The 20077-nt window shown below is 33.3% G+C and overlaps 1 long non-coding RNA gene across 1 annotated transcript; it reads left to right on the top strand.

The window, feature by feature from the left end:
• Positions 1-3226: 3226 nt before the first annotated feature.
• On the top strand, positions 3227-17632 carry LOC131929929 (uncharacterized). The gene is made up of 3 exons (XR_009384041.1): positions 3227-3303; positions 12740-12980; positions 17290-17632. It is a non-coding gene; the product is annotated as an uncharacterized LOC131929929 (long non-coding RNA).
• The last annotated feature ends 2445 nt before the right edge of the window (positions 17633-20077 follow it).

Here is a 20077-nt window from a genome sequence, read left to right as displayed (position 1 = left end):
TTGTAAATTGTAACTTTTAGCTCTTCTGTCTCATAAGGTTGCCGACCCCTGCACTAGCTAAATAAGCATTCAAACCTGAGCGCAGGGGCGGAACTACAGTACTGCCAGACCCTACAATGCGGGGGGGGGGGGCAGGCCACTTAGGGGCCCATAGCCGACCATAATAAACTTTTTATAGTTAAAAAAAATATTTTTTTTGCATTTTTGACTTGACGATGAAAGCTTTTGTAAAGAACAAGCTACTACAGTAGTGTTGTTATGCAGTAGCTAACACATGCTGTTGTGTAAAAAATATATGCCTGAGCTTCAGTGTGAAAAATAGGCAAACGTTCAAAACACTGCCATGACTTGTTTCCCTTCTTTTAATAGTTAATTAAATAGGGGCGCTCCTAGGCTCCTTTTAATATAATTGTACTAAACAAATTAAAAAGCAATGACTTCTCTTAATTATTATTTTTTAAGAAATGCATACTAAAGAATAACACAGGATAAAAAGGAAATATATTTAAAACAAATATTATAAATACAAAAAAAAAAACACATAAAAATTAACATAACACAAGAAACCATTACACATACAAAGCTTTCACGTTTTATATTCATTTGACCGGATTATAACTTGCGAGTAGGCAGTATTACAGCAAACATTTTGAATAGACTAATTCTAAATCTAAAAAAAAAAATAATAATTCAATACAGACTAATGCAGGGGTCGGCAACCTGAGGCTCGCGAGCCGCATTCGGCTCTTTTGATGTCAAGATGCGGCTCTTCAGCTCCATGCACAAATATTAATAATTGTTTTATTTTATATTCAAAACTCATAAAAAATTGTTTTGCTACACTCGATAATGAACGATAAAATAATAAACATAAACATTAAACATTCGCTATTCTTTTAGAACATTTAGTTACGCCATACAGTGGCGTAGCGAGTTCGTGGCGGGGGGGGGGGGGGGAAGTTTGCGGACCGCACCTGGTGACACCAATTAGGGAGGTGACACCATTTACGGGGATGACACCAAATCATATATATATATATATATATATATATATATATATATATATATATATATATATATATATATATATAATCCTAATCAAATAGCATAATATTATATTAAAATAAAAATGTTGGTGGCTCTTTAAAAACTGGGATATTTGGTAAATTATTACATTTGGCTCTTCCGTCCCAAAACGTTACCGACCCCTTGACTAATGCACTCACACGCATGACATGTTGAAATTTATTTAAATTGAAAAAAAAAATATTTTAAAACCCGATCAGGCTAGAAATGAGTATACAATGTTTGTATTGTGTTTATATATATATATATATATATATATATATATATATATATATATATATATATATATATATATATATATATATATATATATATATACATACATATATATACATATATATATATATATATATATATATATATATATATATATATATATATATATATATATATATATATATATATATATATATATATATATATATATATATATATATATATATATATATATATATATATATATATATATATATATATATATATATATATATATATATATATATATATATATATATATATATATATATATATATATATATATATATATATATAAATATATATATATATTGGGGGGCCCAGAATTTCTTTTTGCGTGGTGGCCCTTTTTTTCTAGTTCCGCCACTGCCTGAGTGAAGCTTGGCAGTATGCCTAGTTAAACATGAGAATGATTTAATTATTGCGCACTAATTAATAATAATAATGTAAGTAAAATAATCATAGGATTCGACGATAAAAGAACAAGAACTTTATATTACAATTGTTTTTTCAGTTAATTTCATGAGAATAAATATTTTAATATGTATTGCAATTATTACTCAAATGAATACTATCTATCGTCAATTATTTTTCTCCATATAATGGTATAGAATATATTGTATAATCATTATTTTATAAAGTTACCTCTACTACGCAAAACCATAATGTGTTTGACGTCTTTTAAATATTCTGTAATGCTATAATATGTTTTACGATTTCTAACAACCATTTAACGGTTTCTTGAAAAAAAAACGCCTATTTTTTGTACTCCTACTACTTCAGTAATTTATCAAGTGGGTTTGTTTGTGCAGATTTTGTTATGTATTTATTTTTCATAAAAAACATGTTATGTTTATGTACGGAAATATGTCTTTTGGTCAATTATAAGGTCATCCTAAGTTTCCCGAAGGTAACATCGTTTTTTTAACAGAGGTACAGAGGTTAACAGAGGTTTCCTTAGTGTGAGATCTTTTTTCAACACAGAACACAAATATTGAGATTTTCCCTCACGTTCATATTTTGACCCAGGACGATGTTTGTAGGCCTTTTTTTCTTTTTCTCTCTCTCTCTCTCTCTCTCTCTCTCTCTCTCTCTGTTTCTCACACACGTTTTCTTTGACTCTCCCTCTCTCTCTCTGTATATATATATATTTATATACGTATATATATATATATATATATATATATATATATATATATATATATATATATATATATATATATACGTTTTGCGTTTCAGTGGAAAAATCCAGTAAGTAAAAAATTAATGTTTATGAACTTAACATATACACACTTATATATATATATATATATATATATATATATATATATATATATATATATATATATATATATATATACTATTACATATATATTAGAAATCAGTTTTGTTTTATCTTTATACTTTTCTTAATATCAAGCATTCAATGCGTTCTTTAGATTTTAATTTAGAATAATTTTTGTCACATTATTAATGATAATGATATATAAGTTGTTATGATGATAAGTTGGTGTCCAAATATCATTGTTCTAATTATTTTCTTTTTGCAAATGTATAACTGACCCATCGGAAAAAGAATATAAAATTCTTACATAAAAGTACAAAACCAAGCACCCATTAGAATAAACAATAGGTGCATAAGTATAATTTCTATACAACGTATGAATGTCTACATAAATGTAGTATAAAATTTACACTTGCTTTTTTTTACGCCTGCTTGGTTAACACAACAAATTTTGGTTAGCTTTTAATTAAGCTTTTAGTTGCAAAATAAATGTGGTTACCGAAAAGGTTAATGCTAGATATATTTTTGCCTCACAAGATAAATTACAATTAAATTTTAGTATAGTAATTGCAATCAACATTTTTTTATTCGTATTGTCAGCCTCAATATGTTTCTTTAAACGGACAACTTCCACAACAGAGAGTTATAATAATTGGATACCCAACTAACCTTACCAGGTAAGTTTTACAGCATTACTACCACGAATTATTAAAAACTCAGTTGTGCCCCATATATAATGAAATAATTGTAAATTCTACTGTTAATATTGCGTTCTGTAACAATTAACAGTTATTTTAACTGTTGATATTCAGTGTTTTTTTTTCTTTCACAACAAATAAAACAGTTAGTGTTTTTCTTGCAAACTACAAATAATAATAGTGCTTAAATTTGATAAAAATTGTATTATTTAGGAACGACAGTCAAGATTGTTCGAATGCAGCTAAATATAACAACTCCACCTTCATCATAATCTAAAACAACCACGCCGTTTTTTTAACGTTACGTTTTCCATCCACATCATCCTCAAATGAAGTTTTTCAACCACATCCATATCAAAAACCAAAGTTTACTATGTTCAAATTGAAAATATCATTTTAAAAATATTTAAAGACGTAAATTTAAAAACACGCCTTTAATTATGAAAGTTTAGAACAAATACTTTATTTATAACCATGACATCCATGGAAGATTAGATCATGTAGCCTATTCTAAAGTTAAATGTATTATAAAGCTAAATTTTAAGTCGGCTCAGCTATTTCGAAAATACAATGAATTTATCTAGATTGAATGATAAACCAAATTAGTTGATTTAAAGCAAAAAAAAAACAGTAGACCAAACGAAAATTAATTAGTTAAAAACAAAATAAATAAAAGTCCAAAAAAAATAAATAAAAAGTCCATTGTGGTTCGACACCGTTCATCCGATCGCCATGAAACTTTGGGGAGTTGATTAGAACATTCTAGGGAATGTCTGTCGTTGGTCTGTCGACAGTCTGTCTATCGAAACGGGTGAGTGAAATTTAGGGCAATTCTGACAGATGCATTTCAAAGTTGGCATGTGCCGAGACCTCAAGTTGATGCAATATGACATTAAATTTGACTTCATTGGACGACTTATTAATTCTTTATTAATTAATTAAATGAGTTGGCTGAATTGAACTACTCTTTCCGAAATAGTATACGCTAATTGTCATGTTCATTTCGTGCGCAATAGTTTTGGTCATGCAACTCTATTGTAAATAAAATGAACCGGGAGTGATCTCCCCTAAACTAATACATAAACATAAAATAATATAGGGGGGTATGGCAACTCGGATTCAGACATGATTTTAAATCTATTTTTAATTACTATAACTTTTTAAGATACGATACAATCTCATAGGAAAAAGAATTGTGAAATTTAATTTATATGTCTGAAATAGTACTCAAGTTAAAGGCTTTTGAATAATTTAAAGTAGAATTATTTCCACTTTCTGCTATCGGAAATCACTCAAAATTTGTTACCGAACTCCAAATATGATATAATATTTATATATGAAATTTCATCAACGTAGCTGTAAAGGTACTCAAGTTATCGTGTTTACCGACAGACACACACACATATACACACAAAGACGTACGAACAATATTGCAAAACTATGTTTTTCCAACTCAGGGAGGTGTAAAACGTCGAGATTTGCAAACATATCGACAAGACTTTCTCTTTATTTCGTATATACGAGAAAGTAAAAATGTAAAGTGCTGGAAAATTGTATTGCATAAAATACGTTTTGATAACAAACTTTAATGCAATAATGCACTACAAAGTCGAAAATAAGTGATTTTCTTTGATGATATAATACTACACTACTTTTTTAAATTATTATTTTTATTTATTTATTCATTTATGTATTCATTTATTCAATTACTGTAACAATAGTAGGCACGGAGGCCTTTTTTCACATTGGCCGTTTTAAAATTAAAAAAAATAAAAATTTAATAATAGCTGTTAACAAAGCAATAGCATAGTAACGACATAGCAGTAACATAGCACTAAAATGTAGAATAAAGAAATAATATTACATAGTTATAATACAAGATGAGATGAAATAAGAATATAATAGATGAATGAGAAATGTTTCAATGAGTCAGTTAGAGAGGTCATTAAATAATTGTTGCTTTAGTTTAGTTTTGAATATATTTTCAGATCTAGATAGTTTTATTTTATTAGGAAGATTTTTTCCACTAATTAAAACCAGAGTAGGCGAAGCTATGTTTTTCGGAAAAAAGTTGTATATGGGATCGGTAAATTTAGAAGACGATTAAATTTTGTGTTAAAAGAAATAAAGTCTGATAAGTAAGAGGGGGCTGTTTCGTGGAATATTTTATATAAAAAAGTGCTTTAGTATATATAATCTTTTTATTTAATGGAAGTATATTAGTTGTAATAAAAGAATCAAGTCTACTACACAAGCCAGTAATCAGTTTTATAGCCCTTTTTTGTAGTGCTAATAGAGGACGCTGCTTAGTTATAAAGCTACCGCTACAAACTACAGAAGCATAATCCAACCTAGATTGAATAAAAGCTTCATAAATAACCAGCCTGCTCCTATATTCCAGAAAGTCCTTTTTCCTTGCTAGTTGAAAAGTTGTCTTTAATAGGGACATTTCTAGAAGATGGATATGACCGGACCAAATGAGGTTGTGATCTATAATCAATCCTAGGCATTTGTAACTGTTAACCTGATCAATGTTTGTATTGTCTATAGCAGGGGACGGCAACCAGCGGCTCGCGAGCCGCATGCGGCTCTTTTGATGTCGAGGTGCGGCTCTTCAACTCCATGCACAAATATTAATTTTTTTTTTTCTCAACTGATAAAAAATATTGTTCTGCAACACTCGGTAAAGAACGATGTAATTAAAAAACATAAACAATAAGCACTCGCTATTCTATTAGAATATTTACTACCGCCTTTTTAATCATATTAACTTGTGTATCCCAAATTGAAACATTCGACTTCATAGGGGGATATCACAAAGAAACTAAACGAGCTAAATGTAAAACTGCAAAGAAAGGAAAAACCCTGCATATGCCTTACTTGAAGAAGTTTGTTTCGAAAAAGCGGTAAATTACTTTACTTTTCGAAAAACCTGAAAAATATCGTGATGAAACCAACGCTAATATTCAGAGGCGTAGCGACCCTTCCCGGCGACCGGGGACAAACTTTTCGATTTGCACCCCCCCCCTCAAGATTTTGATTTGCACCACCCTAAACCTTTCGATTTGCACCCCCCTCAACCTTTCAATTTATTTTTCCAACCCATTTTGGCGCCCCCTAAAGTCGGCGCCCGGGGACTTATGCCCCCCCCCCCCTCGCTACGCTACTGCTACTGTTAACATGAATTACTTCATTACTTTTTTTAAAAAATGAAGGATGAGTTCACTGAGAGATTTGAGCAATTCCAAAGAAATGCAAGTATTTTGACGTTCTTAGTAGATCCTCTCAACACAAAAACAAATGAAATTAACTTTGAGCGATTTGGAATTGATGCTGGTTCGCTTCAAATGAAATTTCTAGATTTGAAAACCAAACATTTGTGGAATGGTAAGTTCACAGCTATCAAGAGCAAATTAGAAGATTTGGAGGTCCAGTAAAACACGCACATTTCGCTGCACAAGTGGACTGCTCTAAAAGAAATGCCGCGAGTTGATGCACTATTTTGTGACGGATAGAATAGTCTTCCAGGATGCTACAGTGATTCTCTTCATGGGGACCATGCAAGACACAACCAAGACGTACGTTCAACAGACCATATCTCTACCACCACCAGTCTGGTGAGCTGTTTACTATCGGGTCGATTAGTGACGGCTATTAGGGGCAGATAATTTAGTTTTAAACGATTTGAAACTAAGGGGAGGTAATACCACGTTCTGCTTGATCTTTTCAGTGTCGTCTGTAAACTGTCGTCACGGATTGCTCCTTTCACAGAGGAGGGGGGAGGAGGGAGAGGGGAGGAAAGTAAGGGTGAGGATCATCGTCCTTCACTAACTACTGATTTTCAGTCGCAGCATTGGTAGTGTCGAATTAACAAAATATGTAAAATAAGAAATAAAACAACTAAATAGCGGCGTATGCAACTTCGCGGGTCAGCTCGTTGTAAATAGTATTCAATAATTAAAGTTCTATAATTGAATACTAGCAGAGCTAGATAAAATTATTAAAATACGTTAATATTTTTTTCTGCGAAACATGTGCATGTTTTTATATGAATAAATATTATTTCATATTTAAATCTATTTATTTTAAATTATATATATATATATATATATATATATATATATATATATATATATATATATATATATATATATTCCTTATCAAATATTACAATATTGAAATTAAAATGTTTGTGGCTATTTAAAAAATTGGAAATTTGGTAAATTGTAAATTTTGGCTCTTCCGGCTTAAAAGGTTGCCGACTTCTGGTCTATAGTAATGCGTAATGAGGTGGAAAGAAAGACGAAGGCATTTCTGATGAGTCGTTATAATCATTGGCTTTGTTTTATCGGGGTGAAGTTTCATTTTGTTAAATTTTGTCCAAGTAGCAAGCTGATTGGCACATCTTTGAAATTTGTAACTAAGTGATTTAGCACTGTCTGCAAAGACAAGTAACGATGTATCATCAGCGAACATCTCGCACTGACCTGCGTCAGTGTGTAATGCAAGATCATTAATGTTTAATGAAAAAAGTAAAAGACCTAAGATTGAGCCAAGTGGAACAACTATATTGACATATTTCTGTGAAAAGATGGTATTAAGGTGAAACACGCGTTGAGGTGTGTTAGATAAAAAGGAGTGAAGTAACCTAACTGTAAATAGAATCAAAGGCTTTTCTGAAATCGACGAACAGGGTGCCACAAGGTAGTTTTTTGTTAATATTTTAAGCCAGTTGTCATTCACTTTAAAACAATGTGACAAGAATGAAACTTTCTAAACCCAATCTGATTACTATGGAAAAGCTTATGCTTTTCCAGATAGCTTGACATGCATTTGTTTTCATGTATTTCTAGTGGCTTGGAGAGGGAAGAATGTATAGAAATAGGCCTGTAGTTATTAGCATCTTGGATGTTACCTTTTTGTTTAGTGGTATAACCTTAGCATGCTAAAATGTTTCGGGTAATATTGCTTGGCAATACAGAGGCTATAGATATAGGTTAAAACTTCAGAGATTATTGGAGCTGAAATCTTCAATACTTTATTAGAGATGTCATCAAACGAAGTTGTTGTAGACGGTTTAAGAGATCTTAGACTAACATAAACTTCATGAAAAGTGAGAAGCGGAATTATCAGCTCTGCCCTACAATGGTGAGCAAAATTACAAAAAAGTTTAATCAGCATCTGTGTTGAGCGCTACAGATGATATAAAATTATTGTTGAAGCCATCGGCAGATATCTGGCAATGTCCAGCTGTATCGCATATGCGTTTTTTTCTTATCATTTGATTTATGGCAGTCCAGATAGATTTGGAATTAGGTTTCCTGTCAATAACTTCTCAAAATACACATACTTCGACATAAGCACGAGCAGTTTGACATAATTTCGTTGCTTACAAATGTCCTCAGTAGTTCCATTTCGTCTAAGCCAGTCTCTTTTATTAATTGCAGATTCGATATTATTGTTAAACCAAGAAGGTTTGTTTGTAGTCTTAACCTTTTTAGAGATTTTAGGTATGTTTATCATATATAGTATATAAAATACAAAGCCATTTAGAAATGGCTAGATCGGGACAATTTCAATTGTATACGTAGCAGAAGGGGGGGCAGCCAATAAATCCGCAAGAAAAAGATTTTCATTCAATTTTTAAAAGAGCGAAAATTTATAGTGATGTGTTGCCGCGAAGGTACACCTAATCTTTTCGGCGAAAATGTATAAGAAACAGTGAAATGGCCACTAACACCACAAGACCTCTATTAGGTTGCAGTCAGGTGAAGCGTAGATGTGATCAATTATTGTACTTGATTTATCATTGACACTGAAAGCCGTGTGTACACATTGTTTTAGATTAAGAGAATCAACAATATCTTGCCAATATCCTAGAGATTTTAATAAATTTATATTAAAATCTCCCAATACGATATATTCATTGTTAGTAGATAAAACGGAATCTTTCATGGAGCAAAACCGATCATACCATTTAAGGTTTACGCAGGGATTTCTATAGAGGAAGCAAATTAAAATTGCCGGATAGTATTTGCTAGTATCCGATTCAATCCATATACATTCTATATTGTCCGTTGACAGATCCTTCCTGTGCTTGAAACGAATAAAGGAGTGGACATAGACACAAACGCCGGTTTCTTTATGTATCTTAGGTTATAATCTGCGAAGGGTGTCTCATCATCATTTATAAAAATTGTAATCGAGTTTCAGAGAAACTAAAGATATGGAAAGGATTGTTTGAATTGTTTAAAATTTTTAGAACTTCATGGTGTTTATTAAATATGTGGAAAATATTTAAATGGCCCAATTTTAGCCCATTTTGTTAAGTCCAGGATGATGAAAATAGACAATGCATAAAGATAATAAGATATCAATGCATAATAGACATTAAAAACAAAAATCAATATAATAAACTAATTCAAACAGAATCAGTATAACTGTCTTACAATTTCACAATTTATCACACAATAAAACAAACACTCGCTGCTCTTCACACAGCCTTACTGTCTTTCTCTCTCTCACTCTTTCTCTCTTTCTCTATCTCTCAATATATATATATATATATATATATATATATATATATATATATATATATATATATATATATATATATATATATATATATATATATTGCTAGATAAATATACAATTGTATCAATATGTATTATATAAATACAACCGTGTGTCTCTTCCTAAATATTAGTAAAGGTATCCAAAATATATTATAGTGACCCACGCTTTTCTTAATAGTAATATAAATAGTAGTGTATTATTATATATTTAAAGAAAATCATCTGTTTTCTACTTTTTAGTGCATTATTGCACATACGCTTGTTACAAAAATAAAAAGTCCAAAAGTAGAAGAAACCCATTAAGATGAAAAATCAGAATCTGTGTGAATTGTTTCTTTCGCCCCTTAATAAAGGTTACAAGTGAAATGGACTTACACTACGGTAATATTCGAATAAACATTACGCTAAAATGTTGATATTGACTGTCTTATTATGATAGGCAACATTTTAACTGAAAAACAGCGAAATACTAAGAAAGGAAAAATTTTATTAATGATAACAATGTGCTATTAAACTTAGTAAGTAATTTGGTATTAGAGTTAGTCTTTCTGTATAAAACTCGATATAAATAGGCTACTGACATAAATCAATGTGATTTCAATAATACTATCCCAATGCAGGGGCGGAACTACAGTGCCGCCAGACCCCGCAATGCGGGGGGGCCCACGCCGTTTAGGGGCCCTAGGCCGACCATAATCTATTTTATTCCCACGTTTTCTTTAACTTGCTTTCTCTGTTTGTCTTTCCAATCAAATCTTGCGATCGAAATTTCTGGCACTTCCCAGTTAGCTAGCGCGCTGAAATTTTCAGGGAAGCTTTCTTTTGGATGACATTAGGATATTCAATTGTTATTATTACTAAATTGATCCATAGAAACATTTTATTGAGCATTTTAGACCGCTATATAATCTATATATATAATTCTCCTCTGCGAGCCATTAGAAAACAAGCTGCAAGCGCCTCCTTACAGTCCCCAACCCCACATGGTCTGCTGAGCTGTGGTCACGTTAATGTTTACAAACCGTACAGCCAGGTTTAGTGACGGTTATTAGGGGAGGATAATTTAGTTTGAACCGACTTTAAACTTACAGGAGGTAACTAAGAGGATGCTGCTTTCACGGGGGGGGGGGGGTGTAGGGTCGGGGTTAGGGGAAAGGAGGGGGGTTAGTGTTTTAAAGCAAATATTTTCAGTGGCAGCATTGGTACTGTCGAATTCACAAATTATGAATTACTGAAAAGTAGAAAATAAATCAACTAAATAGCGGCGTATGATACGCCGCGGGTCGGCTCGTTGTAGTAAAAACGTGGGGGAAAAGGGACATAACCCAGTAACTGTAATTTGTGTACAAACAACCGTAACAACTGGTGGCCAGTATGGGGGAGACGATATGGTCGAGTGGTTGGGCACACGATTGCTATCCCACTCGACGCGGGTTCAAATCTATGTGTTCTAGTCAGTAACGTTTTCACACAACGTGTTTTTTACGAGTTGTCTTTTTACGAGTTGTCTTTTTACGAGTTGTCTTCGTTTACCCAAAAAAAAAGTGAAAAGATAAAATCGATAGCAACATTTTAATGCAAACAAACAGACAAAGACTAAAAAGTAGAAAATAATAATCATTAAAAAAGTTAAAAAAAACCCACGTTTTCTGATTGAACTAAAAAGTAGAAAATAAATACTATACATCACAATAATGCAAGCGATCACTCTACTATAAGCGATGAAAAACGTGGGGCGCCGTGATTTTCTTACAGTTTCTAATACTGTTGACTCTCTACAAGCTCCCTAATAAAAGTCAATAGTATTATCTAATCAATAGTAATATAACTTTTACTTCGGCGCCCCACGTTTTTCATCGCTTATAGTAGAGTGATCGCTTGCATTATTGTGATGTATAGTATTTATTTTCTACTTTTTAGTTCAATCAGAAAACGTGGGTTTTTTAAAACTTTTTAATGATTATTTTTTACTTAAAAAACTTAATTTTCTTTAATTTTTGACTTGATGGTTGTTTTGTTAAAAGAAAACTGTAGCTGCGGTTGGATTATCTTTATTCTATAGACACCATCCCGCGCTCTTGTATATTTTTTTTCCATTTGTTTTTAAACCATTGGGAAAGATAGGCAAACGTTTAAACCACCTTCATGACTTATTTCCCTTTATTAAATAGTCAAATAGGGGTGCTCATAAGCACCTTTTCCTAGATTTGTACTAAACGATTAAAAAGAGCAATTACTTCTATTAAATATTTTTAAAAATATACATACTAAAAATTACATAGCAAAAAAAAGGAAATTTATTTAAAATTAATAATATAAATACAAAAATACATAAAATAAACATAACACGAGAAACCATTATATTAAAAAAGCTTTGATATTTCATATTCTTTTGACCGACTTATTGTTAAATAATATTACGTCCAACTTTAAATAAAACAGATTTTCCAAAACACACTTATACACGCTCACACCCATGAGACGTTGTAATTTATATTAATTGAAAAAAAGAAATTTTAATTTTCAAAACCCGATCAGGCCAGAAATGAGTATCCTATGTTCATATTTTTTGGTTTATATATATATATATATATATATATATATATATATATATATATATATATATATATATATATATATATATATATATACTATACTCATGGATCACAAAGTATATATTATGTAGAGAGCCCTATAACGGTCTTTCCCGCGGTAGTTTTACATTTTTAATGTAACTTAAAGAAATAATATAATCACATTTAGTAACATAAAGAAAAACAACCCATTATAACTTTTGACATTTTCTTTTTTGATAGTTTTTTTTTTTTAATAATCAACAGATTTGATTTTAACTTCATACAAGCCAGCAAAACGGGAAAACCATCAGATTGCATGACTGATGCTGTAGTAGTACATTTTGATAACAGGTTTAGATATCAAACCCATACTAATAGAATCCTCGTAAATTATAGAACCGACTATACATGGAGTACTGCTACTTACATCCCGATCTCCAGTTTTCCATATCAAGTTAATGTAACATTCAGGATTCAAATTACCCTCCGCCTTAACCAGTTTAAGGTAACTGATGTAATTATATTTTTGCCGATGTCCATCTGCATTTGCATTTGCACGTATATATGCAGGTTCTCGTGTATTAGCAAGTACATGTGCATGTCTATGTTCAAGCTCACGTGCAAGGACGTGTGTATGTGTATGGGAGTAATATCAATATCAAAACATATTAGACGCATACTCAAGGTACGGACAAAGCGTTGCGCAAAGTCTATTACCCGAGCGAAGTACGGTTATAAGCGAGTAATTAATTATGCCAGGGGGGTTGTTTAATAAGAAATTCAACTCACTCTAGAAAATACAAGTCAATAAAAAGTCTAGTGAAAATTTAAGCGCAATTTCCTTAATTATTTTTTTAGAATTCACAGACCTACGTAAAAATCCTTTCGAACCTCCGCTCATTCACTATGGTAAAATCCTTTCGAACCTCAGCGCTTTGCGCTAAAAACCTACAAGATGCTCAGTTTAAACTAGACGAGCAGAGCTAGTCCCCGCCCGCTCGCAAGATCTGCGCGAGTCTGGCCAATGGCAGCGTGTTACAAGTAGACGTTACCTCTCACTAGCGACTGCCTCGGCCGGTGTGCTTGGTTTGGAACTTCACCGCTTCGTTTCTTCTAGAAATATTTGTATATTCTTAGTAATCTTAGCCAATACAAATTAGAAGAAATTAATTAAATTTTTTGTGACCAATATTGGCAATATTGTTCTAATTTAAGGCAGGAATCGATTGGTAAATGTTTCAAGTCGCTAAGTGGTCTGGTTGCCGAGATATGGGCCAAAAACTGCATTTTTTTTTCGAGGTGTTTTGGCTTTTCCGGGAAATCCAGGAAGGAATTCCGGGAATTTTTTGGCCTATGTTCATCCTCGGAACTTGCTTAACATATTTGCTTTGGAACTAGTCCTCGATATTGCTTCGTTGAGGAGGAGATACGACTCAAATCTGCGCACATCCATCCATCCATCCATCCATCCATACTGAAATGACGAGTTAATAATCGCAATTCCTGTAAGGAAATTGCGCTAAATATTGAGAATGCAAATATCGCAGCTATCTATAATATAAGGGGGCTGGTAGTGTGTCCGTCCGTATCGTTATAGATTTTGAAAGTCTCACTCAGGCGCGGACTGCCGGGTAAACGTGTTCTTCGGCGGCGGTTCAGATGACTCCGCGTGTCTGGAAAGGAGAGATGTCTGGGCGGACGATCGTGAGAACGTCGGCTCTCAATTTTTATTAAAGTAACGAGAAAAATGGCCCGTTGAGGAAGGGTACAACGGGCGCTAGGCTGATAGTGCTGTCTCTTTTCTCTAAACTAAAACCAACCCACCCCCACACACCACCCCCCCACCCCCCCCCCACCCCCACACACCACCCCCACCCCCACCCCTCACCCCCACACACCACCCCCTCCACACACCGCCCCCCCACCCCCCACCCCCCCCCAAAAAAAAACATGTCTACCGTCCCATTCAACGAAATATAATTATATACTTTTTCCAGTGTCCGCCCCCTCCCAGAAAATTCTACCCCCGCCCCCGAAAATTTCAAGTACCCCCACCCCTCTCCGGGGAGGAAAAAGTCTGAAAGAAACACTGAAACCAACCCACCCCCCCACACACCCCCCCACCCCCACCCCCAAACACCCCCCCACACACCACCCCCCACCCCCCCCCCCCCCCCAAAACACCACCCCCCACCCCCCCCCCCCACACACCACCCCCCCATCCCCCCCACATACCACCTCCCCCCCACCCCCAAAAAAAAACATGTCTACCGTCCCATTCAACGAAATATAATTATATACTTTTTCCAGTGTCCGCCCCCTCCCAGAAAATTCTACCCCCGCCCCCGAAAATTTCAAGTACCCCCACCCCTCTCCGGGGAGGAAAAAGTCTGAAAGAAACACTGAAACCAACCCCCCACACACACACACCACCCCCCACCCCCACCCCACCCCCACACACCACCCCACACACACACACACAGACAGACAGACAGCGAAACTATTATTATAGAGACAGAGCGTTCTTGTCAGACAGAGCGTTCTTGTCAGACAGACAGCGAAACTATTATTATAGATTTAATTTTTGTGAATAACCATAATCGCACCAATGGGCTACTGACCCCCTCGCGCAGTGCGGTGCGCTGAAGGAATATTCGGGGACCCGCACAAATACATTTTGTTTGTTTTTGTGTTTTTACTGTATATACTACTAAAATTCAAGTTGTTTACATGTGTCTATATTTTTGTTTGTTTGGTTGGTTACATGAGAGCATCTACACTATGTGTAAGTAAAGTTCCCTTTTCGAACCTGACGGTCTATAGGGCAAGTGAAATAGAGTTCACTTGTTTCTGTGACCTCGGCATATTAAGGGATAGTGTGGTCAGCACTATGCCCAGCCGCCTTTACTTTCCCTGAGTAGACTCAGGGACGGTATACTGATTTGAACCCGGATTCGAACTCGAGACTTAGGGGCTAGCACTCAGTCCCCACTATAAGTAGAACTTTAAAATACGTATTTACGTAGAGAATAATGTTTTTTTTACCAAACTTTTAAACACGTTAATTTATTTATTAATATATTTATTGGTAGAAACACCACATTATTTGTTAAACTTCAGAACAATTACGTTATTTATAGTGACGTTACATGATTCCTTAAATTTTTAAAAAATATGGCGGCTTCCATGGAAGACCATCATGCCCATTTAAAAGTTTAACGCGTTATAAAGCTATGTTTTCTGTGGGTTGTAGCTTTAACGATTCGTCTGTTTACAACTTTTATTAGGTTTCATAGCTATTATCCATTTTCATTACGATACGCTGGGTTGTTTATCTAATTTGATCATCTAATTCGAGAATACAAGGAATATATCTAGAGCTACGGAAAAACTAAACTTAAGCTACAAGCCAGCCGTAGATTTTAGATCTAGATCCACATACTTAGATCTAGCTCTATCTAGCTCTTGAATCTATGCTAATAATGAGTTTCTATACTAAACTAATTCAGGCCCTAATTATTTTTTTTATAAAACTTTGTCTGTTTAGCTATGGCATTGGCTAATTTTTTATATAATTTAATTTGTGACAATTGGGCTTATTCGCGTAACTCAAGTTTCTTACGCTGACTCTTAAGTAAATTATCCCATTAATTTTTCACCTTAACGGTAGAATCCAGCTAGCTGAGTTAATAGTGTAATAGATAAGGTTGTCGACTGACCTACTTTTTCTACCGTTGTCATGGTGATGATGGCTGGCGAAAACGACGATATCGTAATTCCGTTGTTGTTTTTTTACAATGTTTCATGGTCATTTCAGAAATGTATACTTAAAATTGTTATTTTTGCGTAATATTCAATGATACCGGTCTAGTTTTAACAATGGACAAATAGTGTTTGATGCTAATAGAATATCGAGCAGAACAAAATAAAATAAGCAAAACGTGAGTTGCTGTATTTGATAATATTGTAAACGTACTGAAAAAATAATCTAAACTATAGAAAATTATAACTTGCTTTTACTAAACTAATGTCATTAATGTTTTAAAAATCATGTAGGGTAAAAACGAAACCAGTAAAACATAGCTTGATCGAGACAACAGCAAACTAAGCTCGCCCATTTTGCCCGCCGTGTATTTGAAAAGGGATAAATCTAGCAGACGACACATTTCTGCTGAACGGCAGTTAACGACCAATTGCGTCACAAAAACACTCATAAAAAACTAACCCACCGTATCACTGAAAATCAGTCTTATCATCATCGTAGCTCTTTAAAAACAAACGCGTTTTTTCACAAATCATTTTCAAGGCTACCGATTAAATTGGAATCAAATTAAAGGTTATTAAATGTAGTTTTTAATTTTTTAAGTTATTAAGAACAAAAATGAAGTTTAAATCTTTGGCGACACTCTATAAAAGTTACCATGCGGGTGGCACGGGTTCGAGACACATCACGTGAATGTTATTTTTAAAAAAAATGTAAATTAAAAAGTTGCTTATCGAGACTTGGCGGGATACAGGGCGGTGAAGTAGAGTTCACCTGTGTCTGTGACCTCAGCATATGAAGGATAGTGTGGCCAGATCGATGATCTGCCAAAATCGGTGTTTTTAAAAGACTATAACATGTTGTCTGAGGTTTGACGTCTTTTTGAATGTGGGGTCTGACTTTTTGTGACGATTTGTGACAGTGGGAAGAGAAGGGAGGAAAAAATCTTGAAACATTTATGGATTACTCCCGAAACCCACGGTTATTCAAGAATAACGGGTAGCTTAGTAGTTATTTAAATATGTTCTTACTTCTTCTTTACTTTCTACAGTTCCTCATCAACGATCAGATGTCATTCACTTATGACCGTCCAACTGATGGAGTAGGTAGAATGTGCTATGCTCATGCTGTTGTCGTCAAAAAAATCTTCACAACATAGAAATCAAATAACTGTTACTGACTAGGTGCTCCGCTTAGTGAACACCCAATTAAGTTTTGTAGCTTAATTTTTTAAATTTAATCCAATATTAGTCATTTTAAGTGACGTACAGAGATTAATTAAAAGCGGTGGATGCATTAATATTTACAATATATATTATTTATTTTCTTTGATTATTTCGCAGTACACACCTGTCAATGTTGGTGTAATAAAACATTCAAAACACAATAATAAATTTAGCAATAAAGATGGACTTGTTTAGTTTATTAACATAAAACGCTTTCAAACATAAGTATGTGTATTCGTTTGATAGACAAGACATTTTTTATCATTCATTTAATACATTTGATTTCAAACGCAACCTAATTTTAAGACACCATAGAAACTTAGAAAAAGTAGCTGGCTGTATTCTATTATTTGACTAATAATTATTGTTATTAAATTTACTGTAATATATTTAAGCTCAATAAATGAAATGGGGGAGGGGGTAATTTGTATGATTTTTAGTACTGTAAATAGTTTTGTATGGAGTTGCTAAACTATAGTGTATATTATCACCAAATATTTATAGCAATTTATTATGCTAACAGAAGCAAAAGTACTAGCATCAACTGCCAATTAATTACAATATTCATCTAGTTACGGGTGTATATCCAATTGTTAATGTCCGTTGTATGTCCGATGGGTTACGTCGGGTTTGTGTATGTCCAGTGGTTAATGACCGGTGTATGTCTGGTGGTTAATGTCCGGTGTGTGTCCAATGCTTAATGTCCGGTGCATTTCAATGGTTAATGTCCGATGTATATCAAATGATTTAAGTCCAGTGTGTGTCTAGTGGTTGATTTATGAGGGTGAATGGCCAGTGATTATTGTCCGGCAGTCATGAAAAATCACATGAATGGTGAACGCAGTAGAGAATAAAATAGAACAATTTGAACCATAAAACAGTTGATACTGATGTGGTTACAAAGACAAACAGTAACACAATTTTGGACTTAGCCCGTCAGTTAAAACGCGTCTTCTCAAATGCCACAAAATCCAAAAGAAAAGACGCGTGAAAAGGCTTCCTGAATATAAATATTACATCCATCTTAAATAAAATGTGAAACAAACAAAAACACAAAACATGTTTATCTAACACTATAACAAAAGGTTAACTTTATTAGATCTAGATTTTAAGGGGGTAGGCTCCGGTAAATAAAAGAAATTTTAAATACTAGAGAGCAAACAATTTTTACTCTACAGCTTTTTAAAGGTTCAGCAGAATAGGTGTTTCCATTTTTATTAAAAATGTGTGGGAAAATCTTTGTAACTATAACAGCGGCAACCGTCTTGAAAACAATAATCTCTAAGTATGTTTTCCCCAATTCATAAAGCATTATATTTTAAGCTGAGTAAACAATGAATTCATAAATTCTACCATATTTTGGAGTACTCATCTAGAGCTTTTAAGTGCAGATAAAAAAGTGCAGATAAATTTTCGAATTATGGCTCCGTTAATCACACTAAATTTAATATCCAAAAATTTCTCAATTTTTTGTTTCATATACCGAAATACAGATCAAGCAAAGATTTAAAATTAGGGTTAACTATAAGTAAAACTACCTAATACGCTTTTTACTTTCTATTTTACACAGTAATTGTGAAGTATTGTAATCGTGAACAAAAATCACATGAAATTTTGACAGTCATCACCGATTTATATCTCAGTACTTCATCATATACAGAGTATATGATGAAGTAATTTTAATAGGGCTAAAATTCTAAAACCAGATTCATCAAAATCTAGGCGTTTTACGAGTCATTAAGTTGGATAATCTGGATATTGCAATTTCGTCTGTATGGCTATGTGGATGTGTGTCTGTGTGTCTTTGAACGTGATAACTTGAGTACCGTTACAGCTAGGTAGATGAGATTTTATATATAATATCACATTTTAGTCCTGTCTCAACTTTTCAGTAAATTTTCGGTAACTGGAAGTGGATTTTATTCTACTTTCGGTTTTTCAAAGGCCTAAAACTTAGGTACTGTTTCTGATTGATAGATACAACTAAACGATCTAATTCTTTCTTTTCTACCAAATTAAAAAAAAAAAATTACGGTGACCAGAAGTTGTATTTTACGCTATTTTCGTATTTTTTTAAAAAAAGGCATTTGTATTTATAAAGTACTAATGTTCTGCACTGTTATAGAAATGTTGTTTGATGTTCGCTTGGTGCGCAATTTATTTTTTGCACGAGATTATATTATATTTTTAAACGTTTAACGGTACTCAAGTTATTTTCTTTTGAGAAACAAACATTTTTATAAACTATGCAATTTCATCAACATAACTGATATGTATTTAAGTTATCGTATTCACGAATAGACAGACATACAGACAAATTGTAAAACCAGGTTTTTCCGTCTCAGGAAAGGGGAAGACTTTCATTTGTTTGCTCAAACACATTGCTTCCACTATACTTCATATCGGTGAATGTATAATTGGACAACGTTTGCTTGCATCTTTTATAACAACCACCCACAAAACGTTTCGCCTTGTCTTTAAAGCATAGATCAAGGCAATAGTTTGTAAACTAAGTTGATTTTGTTGTAAAGCTCAAGCTTTGAAAGTGTGGCATCAACATTCTACATCTCTATAATATTATAAGAAAGAATAGCATTTTACATTGAGTTTAGT

This window comes from Physella acuta, unplaced genomic scaffold, assembly GCF_028476545.2.
Source record: "Physella acuta isolate Inbredline_101_S28 unplaced genomic scaffold, ASM2847654v3 ptg001696l, whole genome shotgun sequence".
Taxonomy (NCBI): domain Eukaryota; kingdom Metazoa; phylum Mollusca; class Gastropoda; family Physidae; genus Physella; species Physella acuta.
This window is presented reverse-complemented; position numbering and strand designations above follow the sequence as displayed.